The sequence below is a fragment of the Apis florea genome, unplaced genomic scaffold (assembly GCF_048593485.1).
Source record: "Apis florea isolate Af1SG1 unplaced genomic scaffold, ASM4859348v1 contig_1653_pilon, whole genome shotgun sequence".
In the NCBI taxonomy this organism is placed as follows: Eukaryota; Metazoa; Arthropoda; class Insecta; order Hymenoptera; family Apidae; genus Apis; species Apis florea.
In genome coordinates this window covers 17,084-35,340 of record NW_028256433.1, presented here as the reverse complement: position 1 = coordinate 35,340, position 18,257 = coordinate 17,084, and the positions used below count along the sequence as shown (strand labels likewise).

Here is an 18,257-nt window from a genome sequence, read left to right as displayed (position 1 = left end):
ATTCGAATCTGAATCTGACGATGCAATTCTATTTATATTTCTCTTTCTCATCACTATTTATCCAAATTTGTATAAGCCTGGTAACAGGTTTCTTCTTCTACATGATTTTTTTTTATTTTTCTTTTCGACATTGAAACGAATTAGACATTGTCTGAAACACAAAAGTGTGAATGAGAAATTATGCTTTGGCTGCATAAGGATGGAAAATCGTACATAATCAAATCATAAGATAGCAAAAATTGTAAACAAAAATAAATCTAAACGTTACATTTTCTATAAACGTTACATTACATTATAAAAAAATCAAAAACAATTGTGAATAAAACTCGTTTCGATTAAGAAAATTAATTGAAAAGAGGAAAAAATCCTATTATATCTATATTTACACTTTCAGGTATCAGAAATGATATCAGAAATATTTGACAGACGTTCATTCCTAATCATGTCGAAGAATCTTAGGAAATAATAATTTTCATGGTAGAGTAGCAAGAAGAAAGCAAAATCAAAAGAAGAGTTTGATATTTTTTTATGAGTTTAAATTTAATATTTTTAACTGGAATGGCGAAATTATATATGGAGAAGACCAAATACAGAATTGTTTATTCAAAATATACCGCCACTGTATTTATACATAAATTAAGTCACTGGACGTGATCGCTGTGTCGATTCTGTTTTGTCCGTCCTTTTTTTTGAACCGCCGTGAGACGCGACACAGTGAGCCCAGCTCAGTAGAACGAAAACATCGGCACGACGTACATATATAACATAGTTTATCTCTATTTCCTTTATTATTCTTTTGCTGTATATTCTTTAATTTAATCAAATCATTTCACAATTTATTCCCTAGTAAGTAATTTTAGTTTTTGTATTTGTATTGTATTTGTTTTGTATTGTTTATGTATTTTAGTTTTTGTTTTACTTTTTTATTTTTTCTGATTTTTTCAAGCATTAATATTGAGATATATAATATTAGAACATGGTAATAATGTTTTTTTTTTAATCATTTTTGCCATAGTTTTATTTCATTATTAGTTATTATTAAGTTAAATATAAAGGTATGTATTTAAAAGGTATGTAAAAAAGAAGGGCAAAAGATTCGTAGCGAGGCTACGAAACTTTGGATCAAAAAGTAAGCAAGAAAGAATCAACTTCTTCTTGATATTGAACAGAATGCCAATTTGCATATTACATTGACATATATATTAAATCAATTAATAGAATTCGAAGATTTTAAATTCAGAAAAGATAAAAAATTAACATTTCTAGGATATAAAAAAGATAAAGGAAAATAGAAAATCGAATTTCTCTTTTATAATTTCTATATTGAAACGTTATTGTATCTACGCCAGTGGCTTTAAAATTATTAATCGCTTTTAGGAAAAAAATATATTTTCAATAGAAAATATCCAACAAATTTCGCAAATTATTGAAGAGTATAGTATAAGATAAAAGTATAAATGGAAGAAAAGCAACAGTATTTATAATGTTAATAGAAAAATCGAATATTGTTACGTAGAAGGAAAAGTATTTAAAAATAATTCAAATAAAATTCAAAAAAGAAATAATATATATATATTGAAACATAGATAAATAATATTTTATGTTTTAATGCATGTTAATGAATCGAAGATAGGTTGGTATTATTTTAAGAAATATAAATTTTTCGCATCGGTTTATAATTGTTCATACCAGAGAAGAAAATTCATTGAAGAAATTAAATTAATTTTCAAAGCAAATAAAATTAAAATATGCATTTGTCTCGTCAATATTTTTTTTTTTTTTTATGAATTCATCAGAACAATATTTATAAGAACATTATAAGAACAATTTATTTTACAGCTTTTTTCAATGTTATGAAGAAGAATTATCGCATATTGCCTCCATTTCAAGGAAAATTATCATTAAGAAGGAGGATCATTAATGGCTGATTATGTCAGACAACGAATTTTGATTTCCAATCAAGAAATCCGCGATCTAGAAAATGGAACAAAGTTTTTATATAACAAATTGTTGAAGAAGACATATTTCGTGACGATTTTTTATAAAATGCAACCAGAAGATATCATCTTGCTAATAATGCCAGAAATATCATCACGTGACAACAATTTTGAAAATTATTCATCAGATGCCTTCCTTTACAACTGCAGCATTGATTATTGTGGATTTTATATAAAGGAGAAACAATATTGAACATATATGCCTCGATGACTAATTATGCATCCATTTATAATTTATATAACGTATATAATTATGTATGTTTTTCAATGGTCGTCGATACTATGATTATCAAATTATTCATTGCAGTTTTAAATCAAATCCAAAAATTCGTATTAGAATATATTTGAATCAATAATACCAATTTTATGATTGCGAATAATAAGATTAGCTGTATCAAATGTTGCAAAAATACGGATATTTTCTCACAAACAAGGAAATATCGTGACATTTCATTACGTAATCTTTTTCTTTAATTTCGGCGGTTATTGAATCGAATAGATATATGCGAAGCCAGATCCAGGCAAGAAATTGTTTATGTTCGAGCAACAATATTATTTGCATTATCGAAACGCATTATTAAATTCTAGACGCTTTCTTTAACTCGTTTCAACTTTTGCTCATTTCCTAATTGGCATTTTTTCAACATGGTATGCTCAAATGAGATTTCCAAATCAGATATCACAAAAAATATATCTATAAAACATGTAAGAGAAGTGAAATTTGAAGATGTATCCTAGACAAAATTATTCCATCATTTATAAAAGAATTGGAATATTTACAAACACAATATGAAGCAAATAACTTGTAAACCAAGGTGAAGAATTCTTTCTATGCTATTGAGATATTAAGATAATTATTCAAATTTTAATATATATCATTTAATCACATGTGATTAATTCGAGATGAAGGCAACAATCTTTTAAAATTGCCATGTTTGAGTATTTCAATGGAATGACTATATTATTCGACGATATTTTTGGAGCGTATTACTTATTGGATGAGAATACTTTTTCAAATATTTTTTCTAGTATACTCGACACACAGAAAGTGTTCTGATGTTATAAAAATCCATATGCGATGGTGCGCTTATTTTTTTTTTTTATAAATTATAGTTATATCACAAACGTTATTCTATCTATTTTATGCACAATAATACATCATTACACTTCAATCAATATAGCAATTTATAAATGAAATGTTTAAAACATGATTGATAGGACTTGCTCTTCTTAAATGTGTAATCATTTACCAGACATTTAACGTGATTTCTTTTTTAGGATGCAATGAAAAATATTGTTTATTAGTAGAATTCACATGGAATAATTAAAATACCAAATTCAATATGCATTTGATTGCATTAATGTGGAATGTAAAAGATAAAATTCGATGCAACATAGTGATTGCAAAATTGTCACGACGACAATGATAATCACATATAACAAATACATTTACTAAGAATGATTCGATGAAAATGGACTGATACTTTGGATTCATAAAAAATAGAAACTATTAAATGAAACTAAGTAAGTATATTAAAAAATATTAATTTTGTAAAATATTTTTAATATATTAAAAAAATTAATCTAATGATTCCAAAATTTTCATAGCATATAAAAATTTCCCGTTCAATTTTTACTGCTTGAAGGGAAAAAATCCAACGTTATTATAATTGAAAAAAACGAAGAGGCCATATGTGAAAAAAATCTTTATGACTGATAATGTGGAGCATATATAATATTGTATAAAAATATAAAATATACATGAATAACATTCATGATATAATTTTAAAAATTGCAAATATATTGCATTTATTTATGTAGATAAATAATAATATTTCTAATCATTATATAAGTTAATTAAATTTTTTCACAATTGCACATGGATTTTGACCACATGGTCTATATTCTTCTGTAAATAGAAAAGTCTCAAGAATGATTACATGATTACATGATTTTGTAATCTGTAGCATTTAAAAATGATTTTATTGAATGGCATAATATAATAATACATTTTGTTGGCTTATTTTCGCGAATTATATAAAACTGGATTCTTATCGCATTATTCATACTTTTTGATGAGCTGTTTTATCTAAATACATATGAATTGAAATGATTAATTTTGATTAATTTTCTTCTTTATGTTAATTTTGATTTCAATTATGGTAATAGACTGCGAATGTTTATGAAAATAAAATATAAGTCAAAATAACAAATATTCAAAAAATATGTAAATAAATATATAGGAAATTTGCAGGATATGCACGAAACATGGTGATTTATATTGTTATTTTTATTTGTTAATTCGAATTACAATGAATTACCACAGCTTTCTCTAAGTTATCGATTGTAAATTGATGATACTTATCAATTAATATTAATTTGTATATCCAAAAAAGATTGTTTTACATCGCAAGAGGTAATTAGGTCATATTTCAATTTGTTTTTCAAGCTTTTTTAGTCTTTCAACATGTCTGCAATTTTTGATATAGCATTAAAATTTGGATTTCTCTCTAGAACTGTTTGTATTTTTCTAGAAATTTTTCTTCCACAGTCACCAGTTTTTAAATTCTCAATAGTTTGATTAATTAATTCCACAAATTTAATTAGGAACAACTATTATAATGAATGATAATATTCCGAAATACGCTCGTTAAATCTAGCATAATCTGTTTTTCGTAATACTTTTTATGTTATATGTTAATCGATATTGCATCTTGAAACTTTCATTTACCTCTTTGACATAATCGAAACGTGTGGCATAAAATAATAATTCTTCTAACTATATCTCTCATCTTGTTATAATATGTTGTTATGATTGTTCAGGTATTAATGGAATATTTTCTAGTCTCTTTCGATAACGCTATACACGGAGGAAACAAAAAAAATTTTTTTAACCAGACATCAGGTTGTTGATTAAAGAAAAATGTATTCGAACTTCTCTATTTAATCCATCAAACAAGTTATAAGAGGTAAGTATATATAAATAAAATATTTTTAAATTCTTACCATCTTTTAACATATATGCAAAACATGCTTTATTCGCATATTGCGTTAACTATGACATTTTTTTCACATTTAATTTTAATAGTTGAATATGAGATATATTAGATTATTAATATTTTACTTAATTCTTTTAGTACCGAAATAATTGTATTAAGCGAAGAATATAGCTTGATTGTGTATAAGCAAAATACCAATTTGATATAATTTGGTAAAACTTGACAAAAAAAAATCATAAAAAAAAAAGTAATAGTGATATTTACAAAATTCAAAAAGGAATTCATATTGCGATTATAAAGGGAGAATAAATTAATGCTAATTATATTTCAATATTTGAAAATCATTTATATATTAATAATATTTATTCAAAATCGTTAGGAAAAATAGAAAATTTCTTTTATAAACAATATTTGCAAATAAAAATTATCGTTTGGTTATAATTTGACATAAAACACGTAATATTAAACGTAAATACTATATTATAATACTATATTATATAAATATAATACATAAATACATTTTAATTATATGTAATATTAATACATATTAATTATATGTATTTTTAATAATGAAATACAAAACTAAATGACAATCCCATGATGTGCAGCAAACGTTAGGAAGATTACTTGCTATAAAACAAGTAATTCGTGTAGCCAGTACATCACTGAAATACAATTCAAATATTATTATAAACATTTATAGTTATCCGAAAAGTTATTAGAAATGTTTAATATTTACTTATTGTTATTCACATAAATAATTTATTCAGCATCGATGGTTAGTAATCCATATACCGTGTAATCCTTTGTTACAGAAATTACAAATTGTACCTGATCTTTTCATAAATACAAACTTTTTCCAGGAAGTTTTCTTATACCTGTTGCATTTCACCCAACAATCTTGTTGGTTCTCCTTCTATTCATTCTTTCGTTATCGATTGAATTGTATCATTTAAAAATTCCAATCGAGTTATAATTTTGCCTTCAATAGTCATTTGATACAAGATGCAGTTTTCCATTCTAGAAAAAAATTGAAAAAAATTACTTTTTTCTAAAGTTTAAAAGTTCTTCTTGTTAAAATCCAAAATTGAATGATAAATATTATTCAAAGGACCACTTACTGTTGTAAGACTGTATAATCGTTTATATTATGAGCTTGAATTTTGATGGTTTAGTTTAATTATTGACGATTGATTTTATTGACTCTAACTGATCTGATCTGAAGACTGTGGCGGATCTTGGTTTTTCTCCAATCATTATTTTTCATGAAAATTCAAACTAAGAGAAGGTTAAAGGAACGAATATTCGCGTTGAAGGGCGATTTTGAAGAATAGGCGTCGTAGTCGCACCTTACTTGCGACTGCTTTCATGGTGATCCATCGCAAGACAGCAGGTGCGCAAGCGTGACTTATTAAGCAGCCATTGTTGTATATCTGTATTTTGATTAAGAATATGGAAGGATACCTTGTAAAATATTGTTAGACTATTAAAAATACTCAAGCTGTTGAAAATAGAATTCAGTCTATCTGACCACATGAATCTTGGATTTATCTTTAACACTGTATTATAATCAAGAATTGTTATAGATTTTAATTTTCCTCATGATTATCGGTTAATCTGCATTGATGTTTATATTTTTTGTACTTGATATCATGATGGAGTATGTTGACAAAATTCTCACGTCTTTAGAAACTCTTCACTTGGATACAAGGATACTATTTTCATCTTCTTTAGATATCATCTCTCCTTTTTTAACCTACTCTTTCGGGATGAACTTTTTTTGTTCCTTACTGTTCCAACTATGCGATTCTCCTGTTTTAGACATGAAATAGCTAATTCATAGAAATTATCGATATACAGTGTTCGATCTTGAAAAGCATATATTATTCCATTAACTGATTTTCCATAATAAATTCTCATCGATCATGTATATGATTCAAAAGAATTCGAATAATTTTATACTGTATTTGTGGCCTTCATTTAGTACGTATTGCTTGAATACGAATCTTTCACGCCACGGAATTATTATTTCAATAATGTTTTTTCCTGATGTGAATATTTTTTCTTGATATTTTTTTGTTGGAAATATTTTTCCAAGACGATCACTTTCAATAATAATAGAGTTATCAATAAAATAAAAATTTGTAAAAAATTTAATTCGAATCTGTTTCGACATAGTTGCTACTATGTAATTCGATTTCCAGGTAAATCAAAATCAAAATTATACAATCAATTTCTTGACCAATAATTCGCTAAAGCATTTAGTCTTACAAGATCCATCCACAAAATTAATCTCAAAAATTATTTTATTTTGTCGGAATTAATTTGCATTCACGCAGATGCGTGATTTAATTCAGATTTAATTTTTGTTGCACATATCTGTTTGTTTCTACTACAAATAAATCTATAATTTTGTTATTAATGAATAAAATAATTAGAATGCATGCATTATCATCTTTCGTTACCAAAAATCGAAAGAAGGCGATATGTACAAATAGAAAGGATTTTTATTTTCCAAAAAACTCTCCCCATTAGGCATTATCTAAAACAGACATAAATTTCAATATTTATATATTTTTCCTCTTAAATAAATTTATTATTTATTATTAAGTTTGAAAAAATCATGTACTTATTTGTTGTATTTATTTCAATCTCTTTCATTTTTACTATTGCTTATCTTGTTTTTTCGTTTTCTTTTCACTTGAATAATTTTATTTTCATTACTCGCTTTGTCGCTCATTATAACATTATCACTCCTTGTTTGATTGTTATAATAAAAATAAGGAAAAAATAATTTGAAACAAAACTACAAACCTAATGAAGTTATGAAACGACAGTAACTGTTTCATTGTAAAAACAAAACAAAAAAGAAACAAAAAAATAAAAAAAAGATATTGTTGGAAAGCAATCTGGATTTCTTTTTATCTTATCAAGATAAACAAACTGATTTTTACTTCTAACTATTTGTATCATTAAGGCCACATCAAGCTCTAATCTGTGAAAATCATACAAAATATTCCAGATTAAGAATTGAATAGATCTAATAACACAAGATGAAATTTTCTACATTATCACAAATGATAAAAATAAAACAAGAATCTTAAAAAATTATATAAAAATCTTTTTCTTCGTGAGAAGGAAAAATTCTGTTATCTCCATGCTAATGGAACTCATGTTTAAAAATACCATAAGACATACTTGCTTCTCACTTATATAATCGCATTACTCAATGAATGAGAGTAAAATTTTCAAGATTGCGTCGAAGATTATCACTGATATCCATTATTAATTGTGGAAATGCTTCTTCCTCGTTCAATCTTCCTTTCTTTGATTTCGTGATGCGTCGAGCAACGCGAGCGAAACTTCTCAAATCCATTTGTCTTTCAATTGATTCAACAATTCAATAAAAGCTTTCGATGTTGATTTCACTCTGTTAGAAAAATCTGTTTTTAACTCGTTCTATTTGGAGAAATGAAAGATAGCATGTTTTGGCTCATTCGAAATATTCTACAGTTTCGACGATTATCAAAATCATCTTTCTCGATTTTTTTTCTATACCCATTAAATATACCATCTCTAGTTAACAACTGGATAGTTTAGTAATTTATTAGTAGTATCAGCTTCAATGTAAACAGTCGATATAAACAATGAAACCGACGAAGCTCTTGAAAATACGACTCGTTGATAACAGATAATAATTTCGCGTTATAAATATTGAATTTTTTTTTTTATAAAATATATACTATATATTTATTATTACAAGTGTATTAAATATAACAAATATTTTTTTATCCATTAAAAAGTATATATACAGTAACAAAAGTTTTATTATATTTGCAATTTTTTATGAATGAAATATACATGTCCAAGAAATTTGTTTAAGACAATGAGAGATGTATAAAATCTCAAGATTATGTCAGTAAAAATTGAAAATGATTCACCAATTTAAGGAGTAATTATAATACATTTATTATAAATACGCACATAATACAAAAGCATTCGAATACTCATACATTATTGATAATTTTCATACATTTTAGCCAGAAATGTAAATACTGATACTAAATGAGAGCATTTTTATAATCTCAAAGTTATAAATTGGGATTGTTGGAAGACTTCTACTTTCAACTACTTTTAACTATCTGAACATACAGTGTGAATCATGAAAAAATGGATTGTATATATAATTAATATATACCATATGTTAAATACTCCACCGCAGATATAAATTCCATCGAAAATTTATGGGCTGAAATAGAGAAAATTAAATAAATTTTAAATATCTTCAAAGCAAATGCTTAAAGAAAAAATTATAGAAATATGGAATTCTATCGATTGTAATTTTACAAAATCATGGGTTCACAGTATGGAACTGTGAAAAATTTGTGTGGAAAAATTTTGCTTGAAATTACTTCAGAAATCTTTAGTTAACGGATGTTTCTATATGTAATTTTAGAACATTTTATATAACACTCATTTTTTTATTTTTTTCATTTTGTATTTGAAATCGTTATCGTACTGGAAGATAAATGATTCTTTTAAATTTAATTTTTTTGCATTATGGATATTAAGTTTTTTTATAAAGTGTTGAGATAAATATTTTGATAATATATCAAATATCAATAAATTCCAAATAAATTTCTAATATCCACACTATTACACCGCCGTTTCTGTGTTTAAATTTGAATATTAATGTTTAGAATCCATTTATATTCCAGAATCCATTTTTTTCTATTAGAATTAAAAATAATAAATTTACATTCATTTAAATATTATGCTATTTCAAAATTTTTCATTTTTATTAATATATCTATTTATGAAATAGTATAAATTTGCAAATTCTAATCACCTTCTTTTGTTAATTTATCTTTTCATCTATTTTGGCCATTTGTTGTATCCTTTAATTATATTTTGTACTGTTCCATTATTTTTTTTTTTTTATATTATAATTTGTTTCTATCATTGATGCCAATTTTGTAGTATTTGTTCCCAATATCAGATTTAATTTTATTTCAGATTTTAATTTCACTGGTATTTAAAAAATATATATATGTGTGTGTGTGTGTCCATGCGTGCGGCGTGCGTGCATGTATAGCAGAGATGTATAGCAGAGATTGAGACATAGCAGGATTAGTAATTCCTTTCTTCTTTGGCATAAAATATTAAAATTTAATATCGAATAGATTCAAAAATATAAAAAATACAAAATGTAGTCACATATCAGAGTGCTCTCCAGCATGCATCCACTCCTGTTTTCCTTTTCTCGCTCTTCCTTTTTCTCTCTCTTCTCCATCATATACGCTGGTTTTCTTTTTTATTATCATATCATGAATATACATCTTGAGAACACGGGATTTATTTAACAATTATTACATGTATATTACATTATTGAAAAATTATTTGAAAAACAAATTATAGAAATTAAGAGTAAAAAACATAATTCAATTTAATAAATAATTATTGATGTAATTTGATTATATCTTTATACATTTATTTATTTATTAATCTGGAAATCTGTAAAAATATAAATCAAAAGTGAATATATATAATTAATTAAGAATGATTTATTTTCATTTATTAATAAAATTACGTACATTTAATATTTTGTTGGTTCACTTAACTTTAATTATCGCAGCTAATCATATTGGCATTTAATCAACTTATATGTTGTTGAAAAAGAAATATTTATTCATATTTTTAGTAATTCGATTTTAAAATTTTCGTTGTTCGTAATTTTTATTTTGCATAATTTTAAATCTAATATTTTTCACAAATTCTCTATTACATTAAAATCTGGAAATTGTGGAGAATTCAGTTTATTTTATAGCAACAAATTCTTAACAATCTTTTCTATATGTTTAAAATCTCGATATTGCTCAGGATTTATAGTTACTTACATTAGTGTCTAATTAACAATAATTTAAATTTAAGAAAAAAATTTAATTTTAACTATTATTTTAGAAACTTATTTTACAATTAATTTAATATTTAAATTTTTATTTCTGTTTTATTTAATAATAGAATTTATGGTTCAATTTTTTTCATAGCACACAGGATTTTATGATTTTCAAGTATTAATTGGATCATTTTTTCTTTTAATTTTTTATCTCGAATAATTAATAATCATTTTTCTAAAATATATACTATTAATTTTCAACTATTGATATTGACATTTTATTGATATAATTTGATTATTCCTTTATATTATTCCATTTATTTATTTAATAAATTAATTAATATTTGTAACACTTGTAGTTAAATTTGTTTTTAAAATATCAAGATATTGAAATTTATTCATCGTATTGTTTAATAAAAGCCAATTCCCAGACTGCCATGCTATTCCAAATCATAATATTACCATTGTCGTGTGAGGATGTGACGCATCACGATAAATTTCTTCTATGTATTTTTTCTAAATTCTTTATAAAAGAATTAGTGTATCTCAATAAAAAAATATTTTGAGATCCAATCGACCTCACAAAATAGCGATATATATATATATATATATATATATATATATATATATATATATAAATATAATATGTATAAATATACTTTATACCAATTATACCAAATGTACCAATCTAAATGTCTAAAACCATTTTGACTTCTAGTGACTTTATTAATTTTGCGTTTAACCAAATGATTCTAGTGACATAGTGACTAATAGAAGTGACTTTAGTACAATATTAAGTTAACAGTGGAAAAAGTGATACAATAGAAATCAACAGTAATCACAACCATAACAACCGATCATTTATATCAAAATCAAAACTAATGACGTATTTAAATTTACAGCTTAATTAGAAAGAGCCATCGGGAAAAATTTTCATCTCAAACAACATAGAAAAACAGATAAGGTTCACTTCAATAATCTTTTCTGAAGCAAAAATGACTTTCAACCAAGTTGGGATTCAATTCCACACGTTCGTTCTCCCGAACCAAGAGCAATTCTCATTGATACTAAAGGGCCTGCTTCAGGTAGAACGAAACACTATAACCGAAGAATTAAAAGTCTATAACCTCAACTCTGTAAACTGTATAGCACTTAGGCCCAACAGAAACAGTTCAATCTATCGAATTAACTTTCCTGCAAATACAACTTTTGCCCAGGTGAGAAAAATCAGTTTTCTACTTTACTTCAAAGTTTTCAAAGTTTATTGAGAAAAATATTATAAGAATAAAAATTATATCCAATATTTCTACTGCCAGGCATAAGGATATACTTCTGAGAACTATTTTAAGTTACCAAAATGTGTCAAGTCTGGAGAAGAGCATATGACTAAAAATTGTGTGAAAGCTCCAGATACTCCTTAATGTGCAAACTGTGAATAGTTAACTTCTCAAACTGCTCCAAACTACAAACTTAACTGAATCGGAGGAATGTCAGAAACTTAAAGGATCAGTGATGACAATATTGTAACGATGATTAATATTATCAATAATCCTGCAGCATTAAATAGGCCAAATTTTATGATTCTATAATTTTAGATGGAAAACTATACAATGATGCACTCCAAGGGACAATCAGGAATGAAACAAATTCTCATAATTCAACATCAGTTCTTCCGAAACAATCCTCATTATATTTCTACGAGCTGAAGTTTTTGGTCTTGGTCAAGAAAATACCATTAGAGAAACTAACGATTTCTTTAGAGAAATTGTAAACTTTGCTAAAAAAGCAGTTTCTCTAGCAAAGATATTCCACTCTAACTAGCATCTTGTGCCAACATCTTTGACAAAATCGAAGTAATAATGAAGACTGCATGGCTTTTTCATAGATATCATCTTCAATCCCAAATTATTCAGAGACCCATCATGACTTAGAATGCATGCTCAATGTGCAACAAACTCCTAGAATTTGAGATGTTCTTGTGAAGCAATAAAGGCACTAATCAAATTATTATACTTCTACATGGAAAAAATATTTCTTTTCGTTTAAAATCGACAATAAAAGATTTCAAGTTAATCAAAGCTAGAGTATCACAAGGATCTATACTCAGTCCGCTTCTATTTTTAATCTTTATTAAAAATAATATTATGTGAGATGTGGTACAATAATCAGGCTATGCGCGACAAATGCAATATTCTTAGCATTTTACGTCAATATCTTGGGAAAGATTATACAATTAAATATAAATATAAAACAAATGCGTTTGGAACAGTATGCAAAAATAAAAGAAATATCCTCGATCGAAATCGAGAAAAAGAAAATTTGAATACTGATATACAGATAATTTATTGGTATTGAGATGGCGAGATGTGTGGATGTTATTGAATCACGAATCTAAAATGATAGAAGCTGGTCAAAGAAATTATCTTACAAGATCGCCAAACTTAAAACCAGAAAGTGTTGTAGATTAACATCAAGATGATTTCTGTGGATCATGTTGATATGGTTTTTAGCACACTGAATTTATCCAGAAAATGTCTAAAATGGTATAAAAAGTTTTTTTCCTATTTATTTAACATTATATAATACTTCTATTTATTATATCAAAGTATTATTGATTGGGTAAAAATTAAAATATCTCTCTATGGACCCGTGTAACTTTCAGATCGCATGCTAATATATCAATATTTTACCAAATAATTTTAGTTTTTTCACAAAACATATACATAACGTATACATCTTAATTATATAATGTCTCTGAGCTAACCAATAACAATATTGATGACGGTTGTCAGCATCATCAACTTGAAATATCAAATGCCTGCAGATAGAAACCAACATAATTATTTTGTGCAATTGATATTATTTGTGCTTCCGTCGGTATTTACTAAACAAAAAAAAAAAAAAAAAAAATAGTACATAATAGTTCTAGGTTTGTACATCAATAATAACTTATTTGTTTGCATTTCGATAATCATTTTTACTATTTGTATATGATACAGTTTTGTGACTTTCAAGATAGAATGGATGTTATCTCCAACCCGTTCGTGGAGTTATGGAATATAATAATAAATAATTATTACGAAGTTTGCTATTGATAAGTTCAATTCATTAAACGATCAAAGATAATCCAATGATGCTATACACTATCACAGGATTCAAAGTTACAAATTCGGATTAACAAGACGATCAGAGAGATAGTCCATATGCCAATGATGGTCCATACTATCACTAGATCTTAAGTTCAAAGAGTTCTGCGAATTCTTGTACTTGTAGTTCCTGAAGTATCTTCTGAAATAGTTCTGCTGATGGTTTCTGAAATGTTGTATGTTCTTATATGGTTCTCAAATAGTCAACTGTGCTCCTGTGATTCTTGTATTTCTTAAAATAGTTCTTAAAGTAGTTCTGCTGATGGTTTCTGAAATAGTTCTGATCTTCTTGAAGTTCTCGCCGGTTTTTAAAGATTCTTCCCAAGTGTCCTCTGAAGCCTCCTCCATGTTCAACTCGTGAGCGTGTGGGTCTTCAATGGAGCACACAAGTACGCTATGGACCAATCTCCTGGTTGAGCGGCACTTGATCCAAAGCTTCCTAGAATGAATCTGACGGATTACGCTGCTCATAAGTTCTTTGTTTTCTCAGGAAACTATTCCGCAGTAATTCCTTTCAAATAGATTGATGCTGATTTGGACTGGCATAGCTAGAAAGATTATATTGATAGTCTAGAATTATTTTTAAATGTGCAAAGCAAATAGTTATAGAAATTTTCACTTAAAAACATCTTTGTAGCATCATCCTAAGCCATTTGTATGTCTGGACACCATCTGTTTAGTATTTGAACATGTGGGTAAATTTCGGTATATTTAGAATAATATTTGTATTCTCTTCTATTTTCAGATTTATATAACATATACTCAAAATATGGATACAAAATCACATAAATAATAATAAAATAAAAGAGGACGCATTAGCGGTAATAGATCCGAAAATTTTTTATTAGATTCTGAGTCCGATGAAGATTATCCAAATTGTACTTACCGATGATACATAAATATTACTGAGAGTGGCGATGAATTATTTAATCATCATCAGATGAGGAAAATTCAGGATCACAAAATATTATTTCGCAATCATTATCCCAGACGAATACAACAGTTGTCATTGCCTTTCGAAAGGAGATTGCTTTGAAGGCCCCCAAAGGACTTACCTGTTAGCTATTTCCAAAAATTATTTGATAATGAAATTATAAATAATATAATTGACTATATCAATACATATGCACTACAGTGTGATCCAGCAAAACCCATAGATGTTTCAGTGAATGAACTTGAACAATTATTTAGTTGCTGTTTTTTTATTGGGTTGGAAAGAAAGTTCTTACGATTTTTGATTTTAAATGCTCTATTTTCTATTTTATTTAAGTTAAATTGCATTGATTTCGAATATAATTTTAAAATGCATTTTTCGCTCTATGAAATTATGATTTAAAAATATTAATTTTATTTTCAAATTAGTTTTCCTTAGGATGTTGAAAACAATATGAACAAGAAACAGATTCGAACAATTTTCCTATTCCAGTTTAAACTAGATCGGAAAGTTGCGGGTTTGCGATATCGAGGCGTTTAGACCTGGAACTATTAACGAACGTACTGCACAAAGGTGGTTTAAAAAATTTTGAAGCGAGAGCATTAAAATTAATGATGAGCGCAATTGTCGGCCATCAGATGTTGACAAATTGTTTTTCAAACGTTCCTTTAGTAACTGAATTAGAAAAATTTGGGAATTTAGAGCGTTGTAACTGTACAGTCAAACAGACTAAAAAACTATGAATTTTCATCAAATAAAGTAATGAAAATTAAGGGCAGAGGAAGTTACGAAGCACTCTTTACATGCATTGACAAGGTCACTATAAATGCGATTAAGTGGTACAACAAGACTGTTCATTTAATGAGCACATTTTGCAAAGCAGAGTCAATAGACGTAGTGAGGAGATGGAACAGAAAAATTGAAATATAGTAAAAATATACAATACAAAATTATATATAAATTATATAAGAGAGATTGTTCATCGTATTCTAGCCCCTAATATCAATATACTTTATTGATTAAAGTTTATAATTTAAAACTGACATTGCATTTTGTCAGGAGTACAAAGGAATAAGTAGAAAAAGTGGAATAAGTACAAAGGAAAAAGTGGCATTCTGTTTCAATTTTCGTAGATAAGCAATTAGAAGAAAAAACAAAAAGAATATCAAATGCAATATTTTCAATACAAAACGTGCGAAAAGATGAAGTAACACATTGGCCAATTTTTTCGGATAACAGAAGATGCTGAAAAAAATGGGGATGTAAAGGAATTCCAAAAATAAAATGCAACGTATATTTATGTTTAACGCCAAGTGCAAACTATTTTATGGAATTTCACGTTTAAGCTTTTGCACAAAAATGCAAACATTATAAGCCGTTGTTACTTCAAAATTACAAAGTGAATTAATTATAATAAAATTGCTTAAACAAGTAAATTTTTTTTAAATTTGCATATGTAGATTTGTAATTGTTGATTTTCCGTTGCATAAATTTTTTTATATTTAAGAAAAAATTCGGCTCATAGAGAAATAATTTATATTTTTATAAAAAATAATCATATATATCTAGTAATATTAGTATTATCTATTTGATAAATAAATTCATGATACCATTGTATCATGTGTATTGTACCACACCATATATGTACCATAATTAATTTATTAGAATTGAATATATAACAAATTATGTTAAAATAATATTGTTAACATAGGTATGCTAAATTACTAATTTGTAACAATATGATATATTGTAAATATATATAATACTATAAATCGAATGCTATCATAAGAGCTAATATATATTACTAAAATTTAATTTGGTAAATAAATTCACAATACATATATTTGTTAATTAATTTATTAGAATTGAATATAAAACAAATTGAAATAATATTATTAATATTATTCAATGCAGGTGTGTTATTACAAGTTGAAATAATATTATTAATAGTTGTAAATTATTAATTTAGATTATAATTGTATATATATATAATACTATAAATCGAATGCTATTATAAAAGCTAAGATACATTCTTACTTTATTTAATTTAAGCGTCAATTTCTGCCATCACGTATATTTATTTTCTAATACAATTTCTCTTTTGAATTTATTTTTTGTAAATTTTTGTAATATTCATATAAATTAATAATGTAAAAATACAATGTAAAATATAAAGAAATTTAATGCATAATTGGAAAACATTGGAATGAATAAATAATGAATAATCTTAATGATTATAACCTACATAAAAGTTTAAAATTTGATATTTAAAAAAATAAAAGAAAAATATATTAATCATTTGAAATAAATAAATATTTTAAATGTTTATTCAAATGTTTTAGTTTTCTTATTTATTATTTCTTTAATTTGAAAATGCAAAAGTATAAATAATTTAATTATTCTTCAATATTTTTACAAATTTATATCATAAAATTAATAACTGTTTATAGAACAGAATTTTAGAACATAAATAAATTTCATATATAATTCCAATCCATATTAATTTTCATTCTATATATTACTAATTAAGAATATTATTTAGCTACGTCTAATGAGATGAAACGTTAGATTTCAGTGAAGATTATAATAGTGAAATACAGGAAACGTATGCCAATGCATTTTATCATCATCTGATTCATCATCAAAGATATAAAACAGCATTAATAATGGGACAATTAGGAAAATAAACGATCAAAAATACTTTTACTGAAGAGAAGGATTTAAATTCGAATTCAAATTTAGAGAATTTCGATGAAATACTTTCACGGCTATTATCATGATCGAAGAACAATTTCAAACCTATAATACATGCATTTAACGATCAAATGAATATATTTTTGGCCATCATAACGTTAATGCCGTGAGTGAAAAACTTGATTCGAAATGAGTATTCGTATCGACTGATCAGATGATAAAAACTAAGATTTTTTAAAAAAATTATAGCATGATAATATTATTGTAAATGTTACATTTAAATCTCTTGTTCTGCAACAACGAATAAAACTCGGTGGTAAGAATTTTGGGCCAAAAACAATAAGTATGCTGTAATTTTAAAATATATTTAGATAATGATAAAACAAATCTCTCTTACATCTAAAAGTATTGTCATGTAATTGTCGAAGTCAATACTACATGAAGGATATACTTGTTGATAATGGTATTCTTCGCAGAAACTGTTTTTAACTGTTTTAGTTGAAAATGGAACAAATTGGGACGGTACGTTTCAATAGAAAAAATATGGAATGCAAAATGAGAAGCTAAATATCGGATAAACGAAATGTTCAT

General features: G+C 25.9%; 5 long non-coding RNA genes across 7 annotated transcripts; 2 read left to right on the top strand and 3 right to left on the bottom strand.

Annotated features, from left to right (window-relative positions):
- The first annotated feature begins 708 nt into the window (after positions 1–708).
- On the top strand, positions 709–4,114 carry LOC116415651 (uncharacterized). Its single transcript, XR_015292146.1, has 5 exons — positions 709–846; positions 1,378–1,633; positions 1,840–2,812; positions 3,276–3,521; positions 3,606–4,114. It is a non-coding gene; the product is annotated as an uncharacterized LOC116415651 (long non-coding RNA).
- LOC147658759 (uncharacterized) lies at positions 3,689–5,217 on the bottom strand. Its single transcript, XR_015292149.1, has 3 exons — positions 5,004–5,217; positions 4,729–4,857; positions 3,689–4,468 (listed from the first exon to the last, which is right to left on the bottom strand). It is a non-coding gene; the product is annotated as an uncharacterized LOC147658759 (long non-coding RNA).
- Positions 5,218–5,458: 241 nt separating this feature from the next.
- LOC116415656 (uncharacterized) lies at positions 5,459–6,384 on the bottom strand. Its single transcript, XR_015292145.1, has 4 exons — positions 6,118–6,384; positions 5,875–6,016; positions 5,736–5,800; positions 5,459–5,661 (listed from the first exon to the last, which is right to left on the bottom strand). It is a non-coding gene; the product is annotated as an uncharacterized LOC116415656 (long non-coding RNA).
- A 2,556-nt stretch (positions 6,385–8,940) lies between these two features.
- LOC147658758 (uncharacterized) lies at positions 8,941–10,510 on the bottom strand. The gene is made up of 2 exons (XR_015292143.1): positions 9,846–10,510; positions 8,941–9,245 (listed from the first exon to the last, which is right to left on the bottom strand). It is a non-coding gene; the product is annotated as an uncharacterized LOC147658758 (long non-coding RNA).
- A 1,136-nt stretch (positions 10,511–11,646) lies between these two features.
- Positions 11,647–17,298, top strand: LOC116415653 (uncharacterized). 3 transcript variants are annotated; one of them, XR_015292142.1, is made up of 5 exons: positions 11,673–11,726; positions 11,795–12,109; positions 12,209–12,415; positions 12,488–13,435; positions 14,784–17,298. It is a non-coding gene; the product is annotated as an uncharacterized LOC116415653 (long non-coding RNA). The 3 variants fall into 3 exon arrangements; XR_004226280.2 differs by having other exon boundaries at positions 11,647–12,109; positions 12,488–12,745; XR_015292140.1 differs by having other exon boundaries at positions 11,647–12,109.
- The last annotated feature ends 959 nt before the right edge of the window (positions 17,299–18,257 follow it).